This window comes from Symphalangus syndactylus, chromosome 7 (genome assembly GCF_028878055.3).
Source record: "Symphalangus syndactylus isolate Jambi chromosome 7, NHGRI_mSymSyn1-v2.1_pri, whole genome shotgun sequence".
Lineage (NCBI taxonomy): Eukaryota > Metazoa > Chordata > Mammalia > Primates > Hylobatidae > Symphalangus > Symphalangus syndactylus.
The window spans coordinates 86395138-86418788 of record NC_072429.2 but is presented as its reverse complement, the minus strand read 5'-3'; the positions used below and the strand labels follow the sequence as shown (position 1 = coordinate 86418788).

The following is a 23651-nucleotide window of genomic DNA, read 5'->3' as shown; positions in this document are numbered from 1 at the left end:
GAAATTCTGCTATTGCTGTGGCTTTATTTCAGGGCTAGTAAAAGGCTTATCAAATAGAGTATTTCTTATGTTCTAAGATATCCATCATTTCCCACATTTTAACATCTGTGAAATGAGGCTTGATACAGTTAGGCTTTGTGTCCCCACCCAATCTCATCTTGAATTGTAATCCACAGGTGTTGAGGGAGAGTCCTGGTGGGAGGTGATTGAATCATGAGGGCGGTTTTCCCCATGCTGTTCTCATAATAGTGAGTGAGTTCTCGTGAGATCTGATGGTTTTATAAGCGTCTGGCATTTCCTCTGCTTGCACTTCTCTCTCTCACTTGACGTCACCTAAGATGTGCCTGCTTCCCCTTCTGCCGTGATTGTACATTTCCTGAGGCCGCCCCAGCCATGTGGAATGGTGAGTCAATTAAACCTCTTTCCTTTATAAATTCCCCAGTCTTGGGCAGTTCTTTATAGTAGTGTGAAAACAGACTAATACAAGGCTACATCTTCCAATTGACGGAGTATCATTGTTTAATTGGCAATAGATGTTTTTGTTTTGTTTTCAAGTGGCACATAAAAAAATGTTGAAAATAGGCGCAGTGGCTCATTTCTGTAGTCCCAGCACTTTGAGAGGCCAAGGCGGGCGGATCGCCTGAGGTCAGGAATTCAAGACCAGCCTGGCCAACCTCTACTAAACCCCACCTCTACTAAAAGTACAAAAATTAGCTGGGCTCAGTGGCACGCACCTGTGATCCCAGCTACTCAGGAGGCTGAGGCAGGAGAATTGCTTGAACCTGGGAGGCAGAGGTTGCAGTAAGCTGATATTGCACCACTGCCCTCCAGCCTTTGCAACAGAGTGAGTCTCCATCTCAAAAAAAATTGTTTGAAAATATTCCCCCTATCTATAATTTCACTTTCTCTAGTTTTAGTTACTCTCAGTCAACTGATGTCTGAAAAAATAAGCTATTTAGAGAGAGAGAGACCACATTTATGTAACTTTTATTATAGTGTTTATTATAATTGTTCTGTTTTTTTACTAGTAATACTTGCTACTCTCTTACTATGCCTAATTTTTGTAAATTTAACTTTATCAAAGGTATGTCGGTATAAGGAAAACTCTATATAAAATGTTGGGTATTATCTTTGGTTTCAAGCATCCATTGGGAGTCTTGGTACGTATCCTCCTTGGATAAGGGGAAACTACTGTATCTTAAATTAACTGTCTTGTACTCTGAGAAATAGTTGTGCATTACTAAGGGCAAAGTAAGTTCAGAATATGATGTAAGAAGACAAAGAGGGAACTTATAAAATTACCTCTATGTAGTTTGTTAATTTGCCTAGAGTTGGTGTTCCATATTCAAATACTTCTGAGTCAGGTTTGAATAAGCATTGGTCCCTGACTAAAGTAAATGTATTTGCATTCTTGATGTTAGATTACCAACCAATAGCTTACAGCTGAAGTTTAAATTTGGGCTATTTTTTTTTCTCCTTGTGTGTTTTAAAAATATGTATTCGAAAATAATCATTAGCAAAATGTATTTAGGAATCAGCTTATGATTGTTAATTTAAAGATTTAAAAAAGTTCCAAAATTGAACTATTTTGTTTTAAAATATAGGTAGAACACTAAATGTAAAATAAAAGCAATCTTCAAATTATGTATATGTATAAACATAAAACATATATATACATATGTATGTATAAGCGTAAAAACATATAATTTTTTTCCCTAGATGTTACGAAAGTGAAAATTGGCTCAAGACAGTCTTGCTGAGATTTGAAACTATAAAATCAGTTTTCTAAATCTATACCCTGACTTGAGCAAATTTTCAAAGGCATATCTTTCAGTGAATGAGTGAATAGGTTTCCACATCTTGACAAAGTAAATCTCCATTTCATTTCATTTCATTTCATTTTTTATCAGAAAACAAGCAGGGGAAAGAATTTGAAAGTTTTTTGTTGGTTGGAAATCTTTGTGAGCTAAGGCTATTTGTGTCCATAACACTAGTGGGTGTAGGACAGCCTAGACAACTAAGTGTATGTGTGAGAGGGTTAAGAGGCTAGCAACATTGAGGCAGAAAATGGTAAAGAACAGCAAAAAAGACATTTAAAATTGAAAAATTACCCCAGTATGGTTCTTTAACCAAATGAGTGAAATAAGGGAGAGAATAATTCTTCCATATTATGCAATTGCATATTCCATGTGAATCCCATGTAAATTATAAGAAAGCCTTAACTCTCAGGTCCTGTTGAGTTTTTCTTATTGTTAACACATATTTGATCTGGAATTTAAATGTTCATGTGTTTGCATGCTCTTCCATCTGTATTTTGTCTACATGCAAGGATCCTAGAGAGTAGATACTACATTTATCTAAGTTAATTTTATTTCATTTCATGCTGCAATGCATTGTTATCACATATTGATAATATTAATGAGAATGCTGTTAATCCAATGAGAAATCCAAAATGAAAGACATAATCAGGTAAAGTATTTGTGGTTTCCGTTTTTCCTAATATGTTTACAGTCTTTCATTTTCTCAGTCTATTGTGATAGGCAACAGCATATTTTTATAGTGTAATTTTAAATCCTTTTGCAAAGCAGTTCTTCCCTGGTTGCTTTTTCTTCCTCTGTTCCACTCTCCACTTGCTTTTCCAATATGTGTGTATTTTTTTAATAGATGACTTTATTTTTTAGAGCATTTAGGTTCGCAGCAAATTTGAGTAGAAGGGATAGAGATTTCCCATATATCACCTGCCACCACTCATGCATAGCTTCCCTCATTATCAGCATCCTTCACCAGAGTGGTATTTTTGTCACAATTGAGAAATCTGTATTGATACATCATTATCACCCAGCGTTCATAGCTCATACTAGAGTTCACTTTAGGGTTGTACATTCTATGGGTTTGGACAAATGTAAAATGTCGTTCATTCACCATTATAGTATTATACAGAATAATTTCAATGCCCTAAAATCCTCTGCGCGCCCTCTAACACATGTCAAACTCTGGTTTTTTTTAACTGTTCTCATAGTTTTGCTTTTTCCAGAGTGTCATAGTGTTTGAATCATACAATAAGTAGCCTTTTCTGATTGGCATCTTTCACTTAGTAACCTGCATTTAAGTTATTCCATGTCTTTTCATAGTTTGATAGGTTATTTCTTTATAGCGCAGAGTAAAATTTAATTGTTTGAATGTGCCAGAGTTTATTTATCCATTCACCCTCTGAAGGATATCTTGGTTGCTTCCAAGATTTGACAATTATAAATAAAGCTGCTATGAAAACTCCTGTACAGACTTTTGTGTAGACATAGATTTTTACTCCTTTGGGTAAATATTAAGAAGTGCAATTGCTAGATTTTATGGTAAGGGTATTGAGTTTTGTTAGGAACCACAAAAAGTCTTCCAAAGAGACTGTACCATTCTGCATTCCTATCAGCAATGAATGAGAGTTCTGATTGCTTTACATCCTCGCCAGAATTTGTTATTTTCAACAAATTTGGTGTTGTTTTGGATTTTGGCCATTGTAGTGGGTGTGTAGGGTTTTTTTTCTTATGTGCGTATTTGCCATCTGTACCTCTTTGGTGTGATATCTATTAAGGTCTTTGGCCCATTTATTTTTATTTTTATTTTATTTCAATAGTTTTTGGGGAACAGGTGGTTTTTGGTTACATGGATAAGTTTTTTTTTAATGAGATGTTGTACACTTGTCACCCCAGCAGTGTACACTGTACCCAATATATAGTCCTTTATCCTTCACCCACCTCCCATCCTTTCCCTCAAGTCCTCAAAGTCCACTGTATCACTCTTATACCTTTTCATCCTCATAGCTTAGCTCCTACTTCAAAGTAAGAATATACGATACTTGATTTACAATTATAGAGTTACTTCACTTAGAATAATGGTCTCCAACTCCATCCAAGTTGCTGCAAATGCCGTTATTTCATTCTGTTTTACACCTGAGTAGTATTCTGTGGTGTATGTATATCACATTTTCTTTATCCACTCATTGGTTGATAGGCATTTAGGTTACTTCCATATTTTTGCATTTGAGAATTGTGCTGTTATAAACATGCGTGTGCATGTGTCTTTTTCATATAATGACTTATTTTCCTTTGTGTAGATATCCAGTAGTGGGATTGCTGGATTGAATGGTAGTTCTACTTTTAATTCTGTAAGGAATCTCCATGCTGTTTTCCATAGTGGTTGTACTAGTTTACATTCCCACCAGCAGTGTAGAAATATTCCCTTTTCACCACATCCATGCCAACATTTTGTTTTGTTTTGTTTTGTTTTTAAATTATGGTCATTCTTGTAGAAGTAAGGTGATATCTCATTGTGGCTTTAACTTGCATCTCCCTGATAATTAGTGATTTTGAGTATTTTTTTCATATGTCTATTGGCTATTTGTGTATCTTCTTTTGAGAATTGTTTATTCATGTCCTTTGCCCACCTTATCATGGAATTATTTGGTTCTTTCTTGCTGATTTGTTTGAGTCCCTTGTAGATTCTGGATATTAGTCCTTTGTTGGATGCATAGTTTGTGAATATTTTCTCCTACTCTGTAGGTTGTCTGTTTACTCTGCTGGTTATTTCTTTTGCTATGCAGAATCTTTTTAATTTAATTAGGTACTATTTATTTATTGCTGTTTGTGTTTCATTTGCTTTTGGGTTCCTGGACATGAATTCTTTGCCAAACCAATGTCTAGAAGGGTTTTTCTGATGTTATCGTCTAGGATTTTTGTGGTTTCAGGTCTTGGATTTAAGTCTTTGATCCATCTTCAGCTCATGGATGGGTAGAATCAATATTGTGAAAATGACCATACTACCAAAAGCAATCTACAGATTCAGTGCAATTCCCATCAAAATACTGTCAACGTTCTTCACAGAACTAGAAAAAACAACCCTAAAGTTTATATGGAACCAAAAACAGAGCCCACACAGCCAAAGCAATACTAAACAAAAATAACAAATCAGGAGGCATCGCATTACGCAGCTTCAAACTGTACTTACAAGGCTATCATTGCCAAAACAGCATGGTACTGGTATAACAATGGACACATAGACCAATGGAACAGAATAGAGAACCCAGAAATAAAGCCAAATACTCACAGCCAACTGATTTTTGGCTGTAAAGTTTTTTGTATGCTTTGCTGAAGAACAAAGCATACAAAAACATAAAGTGGGGAAAGGATACCATATTCAACAAATGTTGCTGGGATAATTGGCAAGCCACATGTAGAAGAATGAAACTGGATCCTCATCTCTTACCTTATACAAAAATCAACTCAAAATGGCCCATTTTTAAATCAAGTTATTTGTTTACTATATTACTAAAACAACCATTACTATACTATACTTACTATAGTTTAAACTCAACAACTATACATAGATATATAGTTTAAACTATAGTAAGTATAGTATAGTAATGGTTGTAGTAATATAGCAAATATATAGTTGTTGAGTTTAAACTATATATATGAATATATATAGTTATAGAGGGTATACATGTGCATGTATATATACATATATATATATAGAGAGAGATAGAGTAATAGTCTGCTATCAGATGTGTCTTTTGCAAATATTTTCTCCCACCCTGTGGCTTATCTTCTCAGTCTCTTACATTATCTTTTGCAGAGCAAAAGTTTTTAATTTTTTTGAAGTTCATATTACCAATTATATATTTCATGGATGTGTCTTTAATATTATATCTAATGAGTCATTGCAATACCCAAGGTCATATAGGTTTTCTCATATGTTATCTTCTAGGAGTTTTTATAGTCTTGTGTTTTCCATTTAGGTATATGTTCCACTTTGAGTTAATTCTTATGAAGGGTGTAAGACCTGTGTCTGGATTTGGTTTTCTTTTGTAGATGGGTGTCCAGTTGTGCCAGCACCATATGTTGAAAAGACCATTTTTGCCCCATTGTATTGACTTTGTTCCTTTGTCAGAGGATCTCGTCAAAGATCAGTTGACTAAATTTTATGGGTCTATCTGGGCTATTTTGTTCCATTGATATATTTGTCTGTTCTTTCATCAATACTGCACTGCCTTGATTATTGTAGCTTTATAGTAGGTCTTAAAGTCAGATACTGTGATTCTTTTTCCTCTCCATATAAACTTTACAATCAGTTTGTCAAATTCTACTAAATAACTTGCTCGAATTTTGATTCGAATTGTATCTGTGCTATGACATCAAAATCATATTTGCCAGAAACCCATCTACAGATATCTTTAGCTCCTGATTTCATTAACTTTGTGAATGTGGACATTCCTTTCCTTAAACTTCAGAATATTTTATTAAAAATGGAATTTAATAATACCTCTTCTACTTGCCTTACAGGGGCACAAAACACATATTTTATAAATTGAAAATCTTTTTATAAATGTAACGAAGTATAGCTGTTATTCCCATTATCCTGGATCATTTCTTACACATTGTAATTTGAGCTAATTCTATTACATTCCACCCATTACAGGACAGTAATATCATATCCTCAGAGTGCTACCTATACATAGAGAAGCAGCCTAGGATAGTCTGCCAGTTAGACATGTAATCTTCTGAAATTTAATGTATAAATTAATTATTTAATGCTTATAAGATGTTTTCATTAGGAATATCACTATGCCTGGTGATGAAGTGCCTAGATCAGATGACAAAAAGATTCCTATAATGCAGCTGGAGTATAGTGTCAGTATCTTTGTTTCTAAGTGGGAAATCTAGGTTCCTAATTTGTGGAAAGGAAAAGAGACTCATCGGCCTGCCCTGCAATGAGTTTTAGGACTCTGTTTCTTACTTTGCCTTCATGGTAAGAGGGTAAAATCTATGCATAGGCCTCCACTGACTTATGGACTTTCCTTTTTGTCCTCGGTTATCACTTTTAATTGCAATCACCTTTTGTTCTAAGGCTTCGTGACTTCACAACTGCTTCATCGTGTTCTTTTCCTGGAAAAGAAACTTTAATCATAATAAAGGGCAACCATAGGAAAATCTTTGAAACTTGCTTATGTAATTAAGTTATCCTTTTCTTTTTCCAAATTTTTTATTGTAGTAAAATATACAGAACACAAAATTTACTATCTTCATTATTTTTAAGAATACAGTATTTAAGTAGTTTTTAAGTAGTATTACATAGTAGGATATACTTAGTACTCAGTACTAGTTAGTACTCAGTAGCATTAAGCACATTCATATTGTTGAGCAGCCAATCACCACTATTCATCTACAGAACTCTTTTTCTCATGTAAAACTGAAACACCATATCCATTAAAAAATAAATCCCCATTCACTCCTGCCTCCACCCTCTGACAGCACAACTCTATGCTCTGTCTGTATGATTCTGACTACTCCAAGTGCCTCATACAAGAGGAATCTCATAGTATTTGTCTTTTAGTGTCAGGCTTATTTCATTTAGTATAATGTCCTCAAGGTTCATCCATATGTAGCATATGTCAGAATTTGCTTCCTTTTTTTTTTTTTCAAGACGGAGTTTTGCTCTTGTTGCCCAGGCTGTAGTGCAATGGCACGATCTCAGCTCACTGCAACCTCCGCCTCCCAGGTTCAAGCGATTCTTCTGCCTCAGCCTCCTGAGTAGCTGGGATTACCAGTGCCCACCACCATACCTGGCTAATTTTTTATATTTTTAGTAGAGACAGGGTTTCAGCATGTTGGTCAGGCTGGTCACAAGAATTTGCTTCCTTTTTAAAGATCTATAATATTCCATTGTATGTATCTATCATATTTTGCTTATTATCTCTTGATGAATACTTGAATTGCTCTCATGTTTTAGCAATTGTGTATAATGCTACTTATGAACATGGATATAAAAATATCATCTCTTTGAGAGTCTTATTTCAATTCACTGGAGTGTATAGCCAGAAGTAAAATTGATGGGTTATTTGGTAATTCTATTTTTAATTTATTTTTGAAAATTACTGTATTATTTTCTACAGAAGCTGTTTGTACATTCCCAACACTGGTGTACAAGGGTTCTAATTTCTCCATATCCTCACCAATATTTGTTATTTTCTGTATTTTGTTATAGTAACCATCCTAATAGGCATGAGATGGTACCTCTTCGTAATTTGAATTTGCATTTTCCTAAAGATTAGTGAAGTTGAGCATCTTTTCATGTACTTACTGGCCATTTGTACATCTTCTTTGGAGAAATGTCTGTTCAGATCCTCTACCTATATTTGAAATGAGTTTTCTTTGTTGTTGAGTTTTAAGAGTTCTCTATGTATTCTAGATATGATAAATCCCTTATCATTTATATCATTCACAAGTATCTTCCTCTAATCTGTGGGTTGCCTTTTACTCTATTGATAGTCTTTTGGTGCACACGTTTTTAAAATTTTTAAGAAGTCTGAATTGTCTGTTTTTTCCTCTTTTTTTTGGCTATGCCTTTAGTTCCATAATGAAGAAATCCCTAACTATATATGGGAAGGTTTATTTCTGGACTGTCTATTCTATTTCATTGGTCTATATGTCAGTCTTTATGTCAGTAGTACATTGTTTTGATAATTTTAGCTTTGTAGTGAGTTTTGAAATGAAGCAGTGTGAGTCCTCCAACTTGATTCTTCTTCAGGATTGTTTTGGTTATGTGGGGTCTTTTGAGATTTTACATAAATTTTAGGATAGGTTTTACATTGGGATTTTGACAAGGATGGCATTGAGTTGTAGACTGCTTTCAATTTACAGCTTAACAGTGTTAAGTCTTCCCATTCCCAAATGTGGATGTTTTATCATTTATTTGCATCTTCTTTAATTTCTTCATCAATGTTTTACAGTTTTCATTGTATAAGTCAATCACCTCTTTGGTTAAGTTTATTCCTAAATACAGTCATGTGTTGCTTAATGACAGGGACATGTTCTGATGGTGATTTTGTTGTGTGAACATCAGAGTGTACTCACAAAAACCAAGATGGTATAGCTTACTACATACCTACGCTATAGCTTATTGCTCCTAGGCTACAAATCTGTAGAGCACGTTTTACTGTACTGAATACTGTAGACAATTGCACCACAATGGTAAGTATTTGTGAATCTAAACATATGGAAACATGTAAAAAGTAGAGTAAAATGTGATATTAAAATCTTACGAGACCAATTATTATTTATGAGGTCTGTCACTGACCAAAAGATTATGTGGTGCGTGACTGCATTTAGTTCTTTGTGATGCTATTATAAATTGAATTGTTCTTTCAATTTCTTTTTTGGGTGGTTCATTGTTAGTGTGTAGAAATGCAACTGATTTTTGTGTGTTGACTTTATATTCAGCTATTGTACTTTGCTGAATTTATTACAGTAACCCCCACTTATTTATGGTTTTCTTTCCATAGTTTTAGTTATTAGGGTCAGCTGTAGTCCAAAAATATTAAATGGAAAATTCTAGAAATGAAAACTTCACAAATTTTAAATTGCACACCTATCTGAATAGCCTGATAAAATCTTGTGCCATCCTACTCCATCCTACCTGGGACAAGAATCCTTTTGTCCAGCATATTTACACTGTGTGTGTTACCCACTCATTAGTCACTTAGTACCATCACGGTTATCAGACCAACAGTCACAGTATTGCAGTGCTTGTGTTCTAGTAGTCCTTATTATATTTAATATTGGTCGCTGAGGCAGGTGGATCACTTGAGGCCAGGAGTTCGAGACCAGCCTGGCCAAAATGGCAAATCCCAGTCTCTACTAAAAATACAAAAATTAGCCGGGCATGGTGGCAGGCACCTGTAGTTCCAATTACTTGGGAGGCTGAGGCAGGAGAATTACTTGAACCCAAGAGGCAGAGGTTGCAGTGAGCCGAGATTATACCACTGCACTCCAGCCTGGGTGACAAGAGTGAGACTCTGCCTCAAAAAAAAAAAAAAAATGGTCCCCTAGTGAAAGAGTAGTGACGTTGGCATATTGTTATATTGTTATAATTGTTCTAGTTATTATTTCTTATTGCTGGTAATCTCTTACTGTGCCTAATTTATAAATTAAATTTTATCATAGGTATGTATGTATTGGAAACAATATAATATATGTAGAATTAGGTACTATCTACATTTTCAGGCATCCACTGGGGGCATTGGAATGTATCTCTCATAAATAAAGGAGCACACTACTTCTGCAGGTGTGTGTGTGTGTGTGTGTGTGTGTGTAAGTGTATGTGTGTTGTCTTTAGGGTTTTCTATATATAACATCATTTTATTTTTGAAAAGAGATAATTCTGTTATTTATTTTTCTTGACTAATTTCTCTGGCTAGGATTTCCAGTCCTATGTTGAATAGAAGTGGTGAAAGCAGGCACCCTTGCCTTGTTCCTGATTTTGGAAGAAAAGTTTTAAGTCTTTCACCATGGAGTATAGTGTTTACTGTAAGTTTTACATATATGTCTTTTATTATTTTCCTGGTTTGTTGAGTGTTTTTATTACGTAAAGGTATTGAATTTGTCAAATGCTTTTTCTGCATCAATTGAGATGACTTGTTTGTGTTTTTTCCCTTCATTATATTGATGTAGTATATAACACTGATTAATTTTTATATTAATCCATGAACCATCCTTACATTCCAAAAATATATCTCTTGCTCATGAGATGTGTAATCATTTTATGTGCTCTCAAATTTAGTTTGCAAGTATTTTTTTGACAATTTTTTCATCAATGTTCATAAAGGATATCTGTCATTGGTACCAGGGTAATGCTGGTCTTATAGAATGAATTAGGGAGTGTTTCTTTCTCGTCAATATTTTTGGAAATGTTTTAGATGAATTGTTATTAGTTCTTTAAATGTTTGCTAAAATTTGACTGGTAAAGAGTCAGGTCTAAGGCCTTTCTTTGTTAGGAGATTTTTGAATATGGATTCAACCTCCTTATCAGTTACCTGTTCTTCAGATTCTCTATTTATTCATGGTTAAGTATTGGTACGTTATTCTAGGAATGTGTGGCCATTTTCATGACACTAATTCTTCCTATCCATGAGCATGAAATATTTTTCCATTTGCTTGTGTCCTCTTTTATTTCCTTGAGCAGTGGTTTGTAGTTCTCCTTGAAGAGGTCCTTCTCATCTCTTGTAAGTTGGATTCCTAGGTATTTTATTCTCTTTGTAGCAATTGTGAATGGGAGTTCACTCATGATTTGGCTCTCTGTTTGTCTGTTAATGATGTATAGGGATGCTTGTGATTTTTGCACATTGATTTTGTATGCTGAGACTTTGCTCAAGTTACTTATCAGTTTAAGGAGATTTTGGGCTGAGACAATGGGGTTTTCTAAATATACAATCATGTCGTCTGCAAACAGGGACAATTTGACTTCTTCATTTCCTAATTGAATACCCTTTCTTTCTTTCTCTTGCCTGATTGCCCTGGCTAGAACTTCCAACACTATGTTGAACAGGAGTGGTGAGAGAGGGCATCCTTGTCTTGTGCCGGTTTTCAAAGGGAATGCTTCCAGTTTTTGCCCATTCAGTGTGTTATTGGCTGGGGGTTTGTCACAAATAGCTCTTATTATTTTGAGATATGTTCCATCAATACCTAGTTTATTGAGAATTTTTAGCATGAAGGGCTGTTGAATTTTGTTGAAGGCCTTTTCTGCATCTATTGAGATAATCATGTGGTTTTTGTCGTTGGTTCTGTTTATGTGATGGATTACGTTTATTGATTTGCATATGTTGAACCAGCCTTGCCTCCCAGGGATGAAGCTGACTCCATCGTGGTGGATAAGCTTTTTGATGTGCTGCTGGATTTGGTTTGCCAGTATTTTATTGAAGATTTTCACATAGATGTTCATCAGGGATATTGGTCTAAAATTCTCTTTTTTTGTTGTCTTTGCCAGGCTTTGGTATGAGCATGATGCTGGCCTCATAAAATGAATTAGGGAGGATTCCCTCTTTTTCTATTGATTGGACTAGTTTCAGAAGGAATGGTACCAGCTTCTCTTTGTACCTCTGGTAGAATTTGGCTGTCAATCCATCTGGTCCTGGAGTTTTTTTGATTGGTAAGCTATTAAGTATTGCATCAATTTCAGAGCCTGTTATTGGTCTATTCAGAGATTCAACATCTTCCTGGTTTAGTCTTGGGAGGGTGTCCAGGAATTTATCCATTTCTTCTAGATTTTCTAGTTTATTTGCATAGAGGTGTCTATAGTATTCTGTGATGGTAGTTTGTATTTCTGTGGAATCGGTGGTGATATCCCCTTTATCAGTTTTTATTGCATCTGTTTGAGTTTTCTCTCTTTTCTTCTTCATTAATCTTGCTAGCAGTCTATCACTTTTGTTGATCTTTTCAAAAAACCAGCTCCTGGAGTCATTGATTTTTTTGAAGGGGTTTTTGTGTCTCTATCTCTTTCAGTTCTGCTCTCATCTTAGTTATTGCTTGCCTTCTGCTAGCTTTTGAATGTGTTTGCTCTTACTTCCCTAGTTCTTTTAATTGTGATGTTAGGGTGTCAATTTTAGATCTTTCCTGCTTTCTTTTGTGGGCATTTAGTGCTATAAATTTCCCTCTACACACTGCTTTAGATGTGTCCCAGAGATTCTGGTATGTTGTGTCTTTGTTCTCATTAGTTTCAAAGAACATCTTTATTTCTGCCTTCATTTCATTATGTACCCAATAGTCATTCAGGAGCAGGTTGTTTAGTTTCCACATAGTTGTGCAGTTTTGAGTGAGTTTTTTAATCCTGAGTTCTAATTTGATTGCACTGTGGCCTGAGAGACAGTTTGATGTGATTTCTGTTCTTTTAAGAGTGCTTTACTTCCAATTATGTGGTCAATTTTAGAATAACTGCGATGTGGTGCTGAGAGGAATATATATTCCATTGATTTGGGGTGGGGAGTTCTGTAAATGTCTATTAGGTCTGCTTGTCGCAGAGCTGAGTTCAGATCCTGGATCTCCTTGTTAACCTTCTGTCTCGTTGATCTGTCTAATATTGATAGTGGGGAGTTAAAGTCTCCTATTATTATTGTGTGGGAGACTAGGTCTCTTTGTAGGTCTCTAACGACTTGCTTTATGAATCTGGCTGCTCCTGTTTTGGGTGCATATATATTTACAATAGTTACCTCTTCTTGCTGAATTGATCCCGTTACCTTTACGTAATGGCCTTCTTTGTCTCTTTTGATCTTTGTTGGTTTAAAGTCTGTTTTATCAAAGACTAAGATTGCAACCCCTGCTTTTTTTTGCTTTCTGTTTGCTTGGTAGATCTTCTTCTATCCCTTTATTCTGAGCCTATGTGCATCTTTGCATGTGAGATGGGTCTCCTGAATATAGCACACTGATGGGTCTTGACTCTTTGTCCTATTTGCCAGTCTGTGTCTCTTAATTGGGGGCATTTATCCCATTTACATTTAAGGTTAATATTGTTATGCATGAATTTGATCCTGTCATTATGATGTTTGGTGCTTATTTTGCCCGTTAATTGATGCAGTTTCTTCATAGCATTGATGGTCTTTACAATTTGGCCTGTTTTTCCAGTGACTGGTACCGGTTGTTTCTATGTTTTGTGCTTCCTTTGGGAGCTCTTGTAAGGCAGGCCTAGTGGTGACAAAATCTCTCAGCATTTGCTTGTCTGTAAAGGATTTTATTTCTCCTTCATTTACGAAGCTTAGTTTGGCTGGATATGAAATTCTGGGTTGAAAGCACTTTTCTTTAGAATGTTGAATATTGGACCCCACTCTCTTCTGGCTTGTATGGTTTCTGCCGAGAGATCTGCTATCAATCTGATGGGCTTCCCTTTGCGGGTAACTCGACCTTTCTCTCTGGCTGCCCTTAACACTTTTTTCTTCATTTCAACCTTGGTTAATCTGACAATTATGTGTCTCGGGGTTGCTCTTCTCGAGGAGTATCTTTGTGGTGTTTTCTGTATTTCCTGAATTTGAATGTTGGCCTACCTTACTAGTTTGGGGACGTTCTCCTGGATAATATCCTGAAGAGTGTTTTCCAACTTGATTCCATTCTCCCCATTACTTTCAGGTACACCAATCAAACATAGATTTGGTCTTTTCACATAGTCCCATATTTCTTGGAGGCTTTGTTTGTTTCTTTTTACTATTTTTCTCTCACCTTATCTTCTTGCTTTATTTCGTTAATTTGATCTTCAGTCACTGATACCCTTTCTTCCACTTGATCAAATTGGCTATTGAAGCTTGTGCATGCGTCACAAAGTTCTCCTGCCATAGTTTTCAGCTCCATCAGGTCATTTAAGGTCTTCTTTATACTGTTTATTCTAGTTAGGCATTCATCTAATCTTTTGTCAACGTTTTTAGCTTCATTGCAATGGGTTCGAACATCCTCCTTTAGCTCAGAGAAATTTGTTATTATCAACCTTCTGAAGCCTACTTCTTCTGTCAAGTCATCACAGTCATTCTCTGTCCAGCTTTGTTCCATTGCTGGCGAGGAGCTGCAATCCTTTGGAAGAGAAGAGGTGCTCTGATTTTTAGAATTTTCAACTTTTCTGCTCTGCTTTCTTCCCATCTTTGTGGTTTTATCTAACTTTGGTTTTTGATGTTGGTGACCTACAGATGGGGTTTTTGTGTAGATGATTTTTTGTTGATGTTGATGCTATTCCTTTCTGTTTGTGAGTTTTCCTTCTAACAGTTAGGTCGCTCAGCTGCAGGTCTGTTGGATTTTGCTGGAGTTCCACTCCAGATTCTGTTTTCCTGGGTATCACCAGCAGAGGGTGCAGAACAGTGAATATGGCAGAACAGCAAATATAGCTGCTTGATCCTTCCTCTGGAAACTTTGTCTCAGAGGGGCAGCTGCCTATATGAGGTGTCTGTTGGTCCCTACTGGGAGATATCTCCCAGTTAGGCTACATGGGGGTCAGGGACCCACTTGAGGAGGCAGTCTGCCCGTTCTCAGTGCTGAAACACTGTGCTGGGAGAACAACTGCTGTCTTCAGAGCTGTCAGATAGGGATGTTTAAGTCTGCAGAAGTTGTCTGCTGCCTTTTGTTCATCTATGCCTTGCCCACAGAGGTGGAGTCTAGAGGCAGTAGGCCTTGTTGAGCTGTGGTGGGCTCCACCTAGTCCATGCTTCCTGGCCACTTTGTTTACCTACTGAAGCCTCAGCAATGGCTGACGCCCTTCCCCCAGCCAGGCTGCCATCTCGCAGATCAATCTCAGACTGCTGCGCTAGCAGTGAGCAAGGCTCCATGGGTGTGGGAGCTGCCCAGCCAGGCACAGGAGAGAATCACCTTGTCTGCTGGTTGCTAAGACCATTGGAAAGGCACAGTAATTGGGCGGGATTGTCGCAATTTTCCAGGTACAGTCTGTCATGGCTTCCTTTGGCTAGGAAAGGGAAATCCCTCAACTCCTTGCGCTTCCCTGGTGAGGCGAAGCCCTGCCCTGCTTCAGCTCACCCTCTGTGGGTTGCACCCACTGTTCAACCAGTCCCAGTGAGATGAACCAGGTATCTCAGTTGGAAATGCAGAAATCACCCGTCTTCTGTGATTTTCGATCACACTGGGAGTTGCAGACCAGAGCTGTTCCTGTTCGGCCATCTTGGAATGCCCCAATTATAGCTATTTTTAATTACTTACACATTTCCTGAGATCTTTATTTCTTTACATGGCTTAAAGTTACTCTCTAGTGTTTGTTTATCTAGGAATGCCTTCATTTCTTTTTATATTTTAAAGGGCAGTTTTACCAGATATAGAATTCTTGGTTGAAACTTTTTTTCTTTTGGCACTTTGAATATGTCCGCCCATTGTCTTCTGCTCTGTCTTAGTTAGCTTGGCCTGCCATGTCAAAATACCATGAGTTGGATAGCTTAAAAAAAACAGTCATTTATTTCTCACTAGTCTGATGTCAGGGTTTTAGCATGGTTGTGTTCTGGTGATGGACCTCTTCCTTGCCTGAAGATAGTTGCCTTCTTGGTCTTCACATGTCAGAGAGAGATGGTCTCATTTATATCTCTTCTTGTAAGGCCATTAATCCCATTCAATAGAGCTTCACCTTCATGATTTAATTACCTCCCAAAGAACCCACTTCCAAATTCTATCTTGGAGATTAGGACTTCAACACATGTATTTTGGAAGGACACAAACATTCAGTCTATAGCATGGCTTTTAAAATTTATAATGAGAAATATGCCAATAATCTGACTGAGGAAAAGTTGTATGTGATGAGTCACTTCTATTTTGTTGCTTTCAAAATTCTGTGTCATTCAATAATTTGATTATAATGTATCTCAGTGTGGGTCTCTTTGAGGTCATCCTACTTGGAGTTTTTTTGAGCTTCTTCTATATTTATGTCTTTTGTTGAATTTAGGAAGGTTTTGGTCATTATTTCTTCAAACAGTCTCTCTATCCTTATCTCTTTCTCTTCTTCTTCTGGAATTCTCTCAATGTATATATTGGTCTGTTTTATCTTGTCCCACAAGTTTCTTAGGCTCTGTTTACTTTTCTTCAATTTTTTTTTTTTGTGTGTGTTCCTCAAACTTGATAATTTCCATTATCCTACCCTCAAGTTTGGTGATTCTTTCACCTTCCTACTCAAATCTGCTTTTGAATTTCTGTAGTGAATTTTTCATTTCAGTTGTACTTTTCAGTTTTGGGATTTCTTTTTGGTTTCTCCTTATGTTTTCTCTTTATTGATAATCTGATTTGTTTATATATTTTTTTATTTAACGTTCTTCTCATCTTCATTAAGTTCTTTGAGCATCATTACTACAGTTAATACAGTTGTTTTAAAACCTTTGTCTAGTAGATCTGCCATTAGGTCTTTTTTTAAGGAAAAGTTTCTGTTTGTTTATTTTATTTTCTCCTTGAATGGGTTATATTTTCCTTTTTCTTTGTATGCCTTGTGGTTTTTGTCATTGCAAACTGGAAATTTGAATCTAATAATGTGGTGACTCTGGAGATCAAATTCCTTTCCCAGGATTTGTTCTTTTATTTTGATTTGATTTTGTAAAATTTTTTGATTTATTAGTTGTTGTAAAAATTTGTCTCTGTGGTGAGAATCAGCCTGTGGTATGAAATGGAGATCTCAGGTTTTTTTCTGAGCCTGAACCTTTCCCTGAGCATGTGCAATGAATCTAGAGTTCCAAAAATGTTACATCAGGCAGATCCTGCCAGTGTAGTTGTCGTACAGGTGGAGAGACAGGTCTCCGGTGTTTCCTACTCCACCATCTTCTCAGAATCTTCTCCTCAGTTATCTTATCTTTTTAACCTAATATTTATTGTCAACAGAAGAAGGGAAAGGATAATGTAAAGGAAATTTCACATGGCAGAGGTGGGTTAGTTTTTATTAAAGATGCACTCTTTGGCAGAGGTGGGTTAGTTTTTATTAAAGATGCACTCTTTGGCAGAGGTGGGTTAGTTGTTCTTAAAGATGCACTGTTTACCTAGCCATTGAATCTTTTCTTCTTTATTCCATTCCTAACTTCTTCCTTTATTCATTTATTCAACCCATTTCTACTAGGCACCTATTACGTGAAATACAAGGATAATGAGAACTCATAAAGATAAAAGAGCCTTCAAAATACTTACCAAAGTAGAAGGGGAATTATTGCAGATCCGTGCACACATAACACCTACCCCACATATGTATATAATACAGTGTTCATATGTTTTAACTGTATGTAATATATTTATCTTGTAAGTATTACAATAGTTGGAAAATAAGTTTTAAGTATTACAGTAGTTGGAAAATAAGTTTTATGTGTGTTCAAAGCCAAAATAAGTTATTTCCAAATCAGGGCAACCTGATTATCTTCAGAAAAAAAGGTAGATTTTAAATATTTGCATTGAGGCTTTTTTCTAGATGGTAGGGTTTAAATATTAACAGATTGCAGTAAATATGGAATGCCAAGTCACAAATAGAAAAGTTCAAGAGTTATATAAGAAACAGTAAATACTTCTTTTTGTTTATTTATTTATTATACTTTAAGTTCTGGGATACATGTGCAGAACGTGCAGGTTTGTTACACAGGTATACACGTGCCATGGTGGTTTCCTGCACCCATCAACCTGTCATCTACATTAGGTATTTCTCCTAATGTTATCCCTCCCCTAGCCCCCCACCCCCTGACAGGCTCCAGTATGTGATGTTCCCCTCCCAGTGTCAATATGTTCTCATTGTTCAACTCCCACCTATGCGGTGTTTGGTTTTCTGTTCTTGTGTTACTTTCCTCAGAATGATGGTTTTTAGTTTCATCCATGTCCCTGCGAAGGACATGAACTCATCCTTTTTAATGGCTGCATAGTATTCCATGGTGTATATATGCCACATATTCTTTTTCCAGTCTATCATAGATGGGCATTTGGGTTGGTTCCAAGTCTTTGCTATTGTCAACACTGCCGCAATAAACATACGTGTGCATGTGTCTTTATAGTAGAATGATTTATAATCCTTTGGGTATATCCCCAGTAATGGGATTGCTGGGTCAAATGGTATTTCTGGTTCTAGATCCTTGAGGAATCACCAGACTGTCTTCCACAATGGTTGAACTAATTTACACACCCACCAACAGTGTAAAAGCGTTCCTATTTCTCCACATCATCTCCAGCACCAAAACAGTAAATAAATCAATTTGACCAAATCACAGATTGTGTGAGAAATATTTTATAAATACAATATTCCATTGGTTGGTTCCATTACTTTCTCCAAGCATATTATTGAACTCAAATATCCAGAGACTCTATGAAATGCTATAACATACACCTGATATTCTAGTAGGAAATGTCTCTAGCTCTTCCCTTTCTTCATGGTTCAAAACTCCTCCAAATTCCATTCTTTCTCTTAATTTCCTCAGTATTTGGCTTCTTATCATGGGCTTCCCATCTGTTACATATTTATTCTGTTAGAATTTGGTGATGCAGGTCTAAACTCTACCTTGCATTGTATCCTGCTATCCCATGAAATAATGCCACCAGGAAGCTTTATTTTACTCACCAGTAAGATTTATCACCAAATCTTCCTAGAACTTTATTTTCCTCTTCTTCAGTCTCCTACCCACTTGAATAAAGAGAAACTCGAATTTGTGCCATAGGAGCTGTGCATGCAGGATGAACTGGCACAGCCACTGAATCTATCAGCCAAACCCAAGACCTCTGATGGCAAATCACCCACATCACCCACCTCTCCCCATATGCCAGCTCTGAGAATAAACAGTGGGGCAGGCCCTCCAAAAGCCTGTGTTGCAGCAGCGTTTGCTAGTCCTTCAGCCAGAGTTAGCACAATAGTTTACTTAAATGACCATGATGCTGTCACCAAGGCAATCCAAGAAGCTCGGCAAATGAAGGAGCAACTTCAATGGGAATAACAGGTGCTTTATGGGAAGGTGGCTGTTGTGAATAGCCTGGGTCTCAATAACTGCTGGACAGAAAAGGAAAAAACAACAGTAGAGGGTCCGACTCAGCAACTGGCAGTTAAACAAAACGAAGAAGGATAATTTAGCCATGCGATGATGGATTTCAATCTGAGTGGAGATTCTGATGGAAGTGCTGGAGTCTCAGAGTCAAGAATTTATAGGGAATCCAAGGGGCATGGTAGCAATGAACCCCGCATAAAGCGTCCAATGAATGCCTTCATGATATGGGCTAAAGATGAGCAGAGAAAGATCCTTCAAGCCTTTCCTGACATGCACGACTCCAACATCAGCAAGATATTGGGATCTCACTGGAAAGCTATAACAAACCTAGAAAACAGCCATATATGAAGAGCAAGCCCATCTTGGCAAGCAGCACCTAGAGAAGTACCCTGACTATGAGTACAAGCCTAGACCAAAGCGCACCTGCCTCATGGATGACAAAAAGCTGCACATTGGTGAATACAAGGCAATCATGCACAACAGGTGGCAGGAGACACGGCAGTACTTCAATGTTGGGCAACAAGCACAGATCCCAATTGCCACTGCTGATGTTGTGTACTGTGGAGCCATCACTATGGTTGGAATGCCCTCTCCTCACCTGCCCTCGGAGCACTTAAGTGTGTCCAGCAGCCCAGAGCCTGGGATGCCTGTTATCCAGAGCACTTTTGTGAAAGGAGAGGAACCACATATCAAAGAAGAGATAGAGTCCGAGGACATCAATGGGGAAATTTATGATGAGTATGACGAGGAAGACAATGATCCAGATGTAGATTATGGGAGTGACAACAAAAACCGTATTGCAGGAAAAGCCAACTGATAAGGGTCAAAAGATTGTTGTGACCTTAGGACTTAAAGAAGCCCTAACTGGTTCATCCTTACCAGTGGTAACTTTCTCATACACTGACTGTTACTTTAACAGTTTAACAGTTAGTCTTAAATAGTTGGGACATCAGCTGACTAATACACCTCAGCCTCAAAAGGCTTGGAAAGACAAAAAAAATAAGACAAGCAAACAACAATATCAACAACAAGAGATTGAAATAAGCTATGGGTAAAATAATGCCGGTAATTCAGCTGCTACATCCAAGCACTGAAGTCTTACCCCTCAACTTTTTTTTTTTTGAGATGGAGTCTCGCTCTGTCGCCCAGGCTGGAGGGCAGTGGTGCAATCTCGGCTCACTGCAAGCTTCGCCTCCCGGGTTCACGCCATTCTCCTGTCTCAGCCTCTCGGAGTAGCTGGGACTACAGGCGCCTGCCACCACGCCTGGCTAATTTTTTGTATTTTTAGTAGAGACGGGGTTTCACCGTGGTCTCGATCTCCTGACCTCGTGATCTGCCTGCCTTGGCCTCCCAAAGTGCTGGGATTGCAAGTGTGAGCCACCACGCCTGGCCAACCTTTTTTTTTTTTTTAATAAACTTTACGGCTGTTTCTTCTAAAAAAAAAAAAAAAAAAAAAAAAAGAGAGAAACTCATCAAAAAATTTATGTGAGGCTAAATTTGAAGGTCAAATCAAAGGTGACGTTATAGTTTAGATTTTATCCAGCATGACTGGGCAAACTATATTAACAATGAAAGCAAAATGGCACAGCATAGGAGTAAAAGATTTCCAAAGCAATTTTGAGATGAATTAAGGGCATAATAGATTTGAGAAACAGGTTAAAGAATGAGTTGACATAATGACTTACATTCAGCCAGATTTTAATAAACAAACGGAGAAATGGTAGGCAATCCCAGGGTAAAAGTTTTGTGAGATTTTCATGTTTTAAAATTTATTAACGAACTAGGAAGCATAATGTATTTTTGTCTTTAAAAGTGTTTTCCATGTCCCCATCTTATGGTTAGTACCTCCCATCTCATGCCTAGTATCTGTTTGTGTGAGGCAATAGAGATTTTGTGTTGTATTATGGCTGTACTTTCCAGCACTCTCTAGTATTATTCACACTGGGAAGGGATATTCTAAATTGAGGTTCTACAAAACAGTTAGATGACAGGGCATGAATTAAGTTTGATTTTATATCTCAGAGATATGTTGCTTTCAGACTAGATAAGTACTTTATGATATGAAAGAGCTTCCAAAAAATGGTCAATTTAGTATCAACCAGTCTGTCTCATTATGTCTTATTGATAGCTTCAATTTTATTTGTTTAAGGAAATAGAAGTAAAGTCCTATACTACATTTTTTTTTCACTGGATCTAGTAGAGGGGAAAAAAATCCCTTGTTCTTTCCTTTTGTCTTCATTGTGTGGTTGCTCTTAATATCCTCTAACATTTATAAGAAAAATGGTTATATATCCTGGTTCACATGCGTATGGATTATATTATCACATAACAATACATGAATATAAAGTTACAAGGGCAGGCACCAAAGCGACTACATTTGGTTGCTTCAGTCTAAGATTGGATGTCTATTTCCATTTCCTAGATGAAAAATAAGTCAGTCAAGATTACTTTTGATTATTAAAAATATTCTCCAAGGGATATCAGTATTTCAAAATTGTTCAATCATTTTCAGGATTGAAGTTTTACTTATTCTTTAAAAAGTTCAAATTCTTTTTATAAAAGAACTACGTTTATATCTTTTTAAAATGGAATACTGCTGAGGAAGAAGTAAGTATAAGGGTTTGTGTGTGTTTGTCCATATATAAACCACAGTGAGGTTGAGACAGAGGTAGAGAAAAAGAATTTTAAAGATTGGACCTAGGGTTGTGAGGACATGAGAGAAAGATACTATAAGTAGAAGCTGAGGCTGCTTTTTCTAACATTAAAATGGATAACGTCTTTTCTCCTACCCCACAATCCCATCCATTCCAAAAAAAGGAAAATAAACAAAGAATTAAATGTCATTTTTCTAGAGGAAAAACATACCAACCAAAAATAAGTTGGCAACACTCTTTTGGAGCCGTGCTCTCTTACAAAGGTATATTTGCCTTGTGTTTAATATATTTGTCCTTCAAATTAAAAATTATTTAAATTTTTAAAAGTAGGCAAAAAATATCTGTTTCTCTGTCATTTTTGTCCCTTTCTCATTGTTTATTTCATCTCATGCATTCTCAACCAAAGTTTAATATGGCGTATTAAAAACATAGATGGTTACTTTAACTTGCTTAAACTCATGCATTGCAAGAACTCAAGGTACATGCATTCTATGAGAAACACATTAAGTCTAAACCTTAGTAGAGTTCTATAATTCTAAGATTTTAAAAAGTGATTATTTTTATTTTTAAAGAAAATGTCTTTAAACACATACGCACTTTGATATGGTTTGACTGTGTCCACACTCAAATCTCATCTTGAATTCCCATGTGTTGTGGGAGGAACTTTTGGGAGGTAATTGAAACATGGGGGCAGGTCTTTCCCGTGCTGTCTTGTGATATTGAATAAGTCTCATGCTATCTGATGGTTTTAAAAACTGGAGTTTCCCTGCACAAGCTCTCTTTTTGCCTGCTGCCATCCATGTAAGATGTGACTTGCTCCTCCTTGCCTTCTGCCGTGATTTTGAGGCTTCCCCCATCATGTGGAACTGTAAGTCCATTAAACTTCTTTCTTTTGTAAATTGCCCAGTCTCAGGTATGTGTTTATCAGCTGCATGAAAAAGGAATAATACAGTAAATCAGTACCAGGAGTGGGGTGTTGCTGAAAAGATACCCAAAAATGTGTAAGCAACTTTGGAACTGGGTAGTAGGCAGAGGTTGGAACAGTTTGGAGGGCTCAGAAGAAGACAGGAAAATGTGGGAAAGTTTGGAACTTCCAGAGACTTGTTGAATGGCTTTGACAAAAATGCTGATAATGATATGAACAGTAAGGTTCAAGCTGAGGTGGTCTCAGATGGAGATGAGGAACTTGTTTGGAACTGAAGCAAAGGTGACTCTTGTTATGTTTTAGCAAAGAGATTGGTGGCATTTTGCCACTGCAGTAGAGATTTGTGGAACTTTGAAATAGAAAGAGATGATTTAGGATATCTGGCAGAAGAAATTTCTAAGCAGCAAAGCATTCAAGAGGTGACTTGGGTACTGTTAAAGGCATTCAGTTTTAAAAGAGAAACGGAGCAGAAAAGTTAAAAAAACTTGCAGCCTGACAATGCAATAGGAAAGAAAATCCCATTTTCTGAGGATAAATTCAAGCTCACTGCAGAAACTTGCATAAGTAATCAGGAGCCAAATGTTAATCCCTAAGACAATGAAAAAAATGTCTCCAGGGCACATCAGAGGTCTTCATGGTATCCCCTCTTATCACAGGCCTGGAGGCAATAATGGTTTTCTTGGCTGGGCCCAGGGTCCCCATGCTATGTGCAGTCTAAGGACTTGGTGCCTTGCGTCCCAGCCACTCCAGCTGTGACTAAAAGGGGCCCAGGTACAGGGGCCCATGGCTTCAA

General features: G+C 36.9%; 1 long non-coding RNA gene and 1 pseudogene across 1 annotated transcript in view; both read left to right on the top strand.

Annotated features, from left to right (window-relative positions):
- Window positions 1–308: 308 nt before the first annotated feature.
- LOC134737224 (uncharacterized) overlaps window positions 309–23651 on the top strand; it is a 251657-nt gene continuing 228314 nt past the window's right edge. The window contains exon 1 of the long non-coding RNA XR_010121912.1: window positions 309–403. This is a non-coding gene — a long non-coding RNA (uncharacterized lncRNA). The remainder of the gene's footprint in view (window positions 404–23651) is intronic.
- Window positions 18968–20096, top strand: LOC129485839 (transcription factor SOX-5-like; annotated as a pseudogene).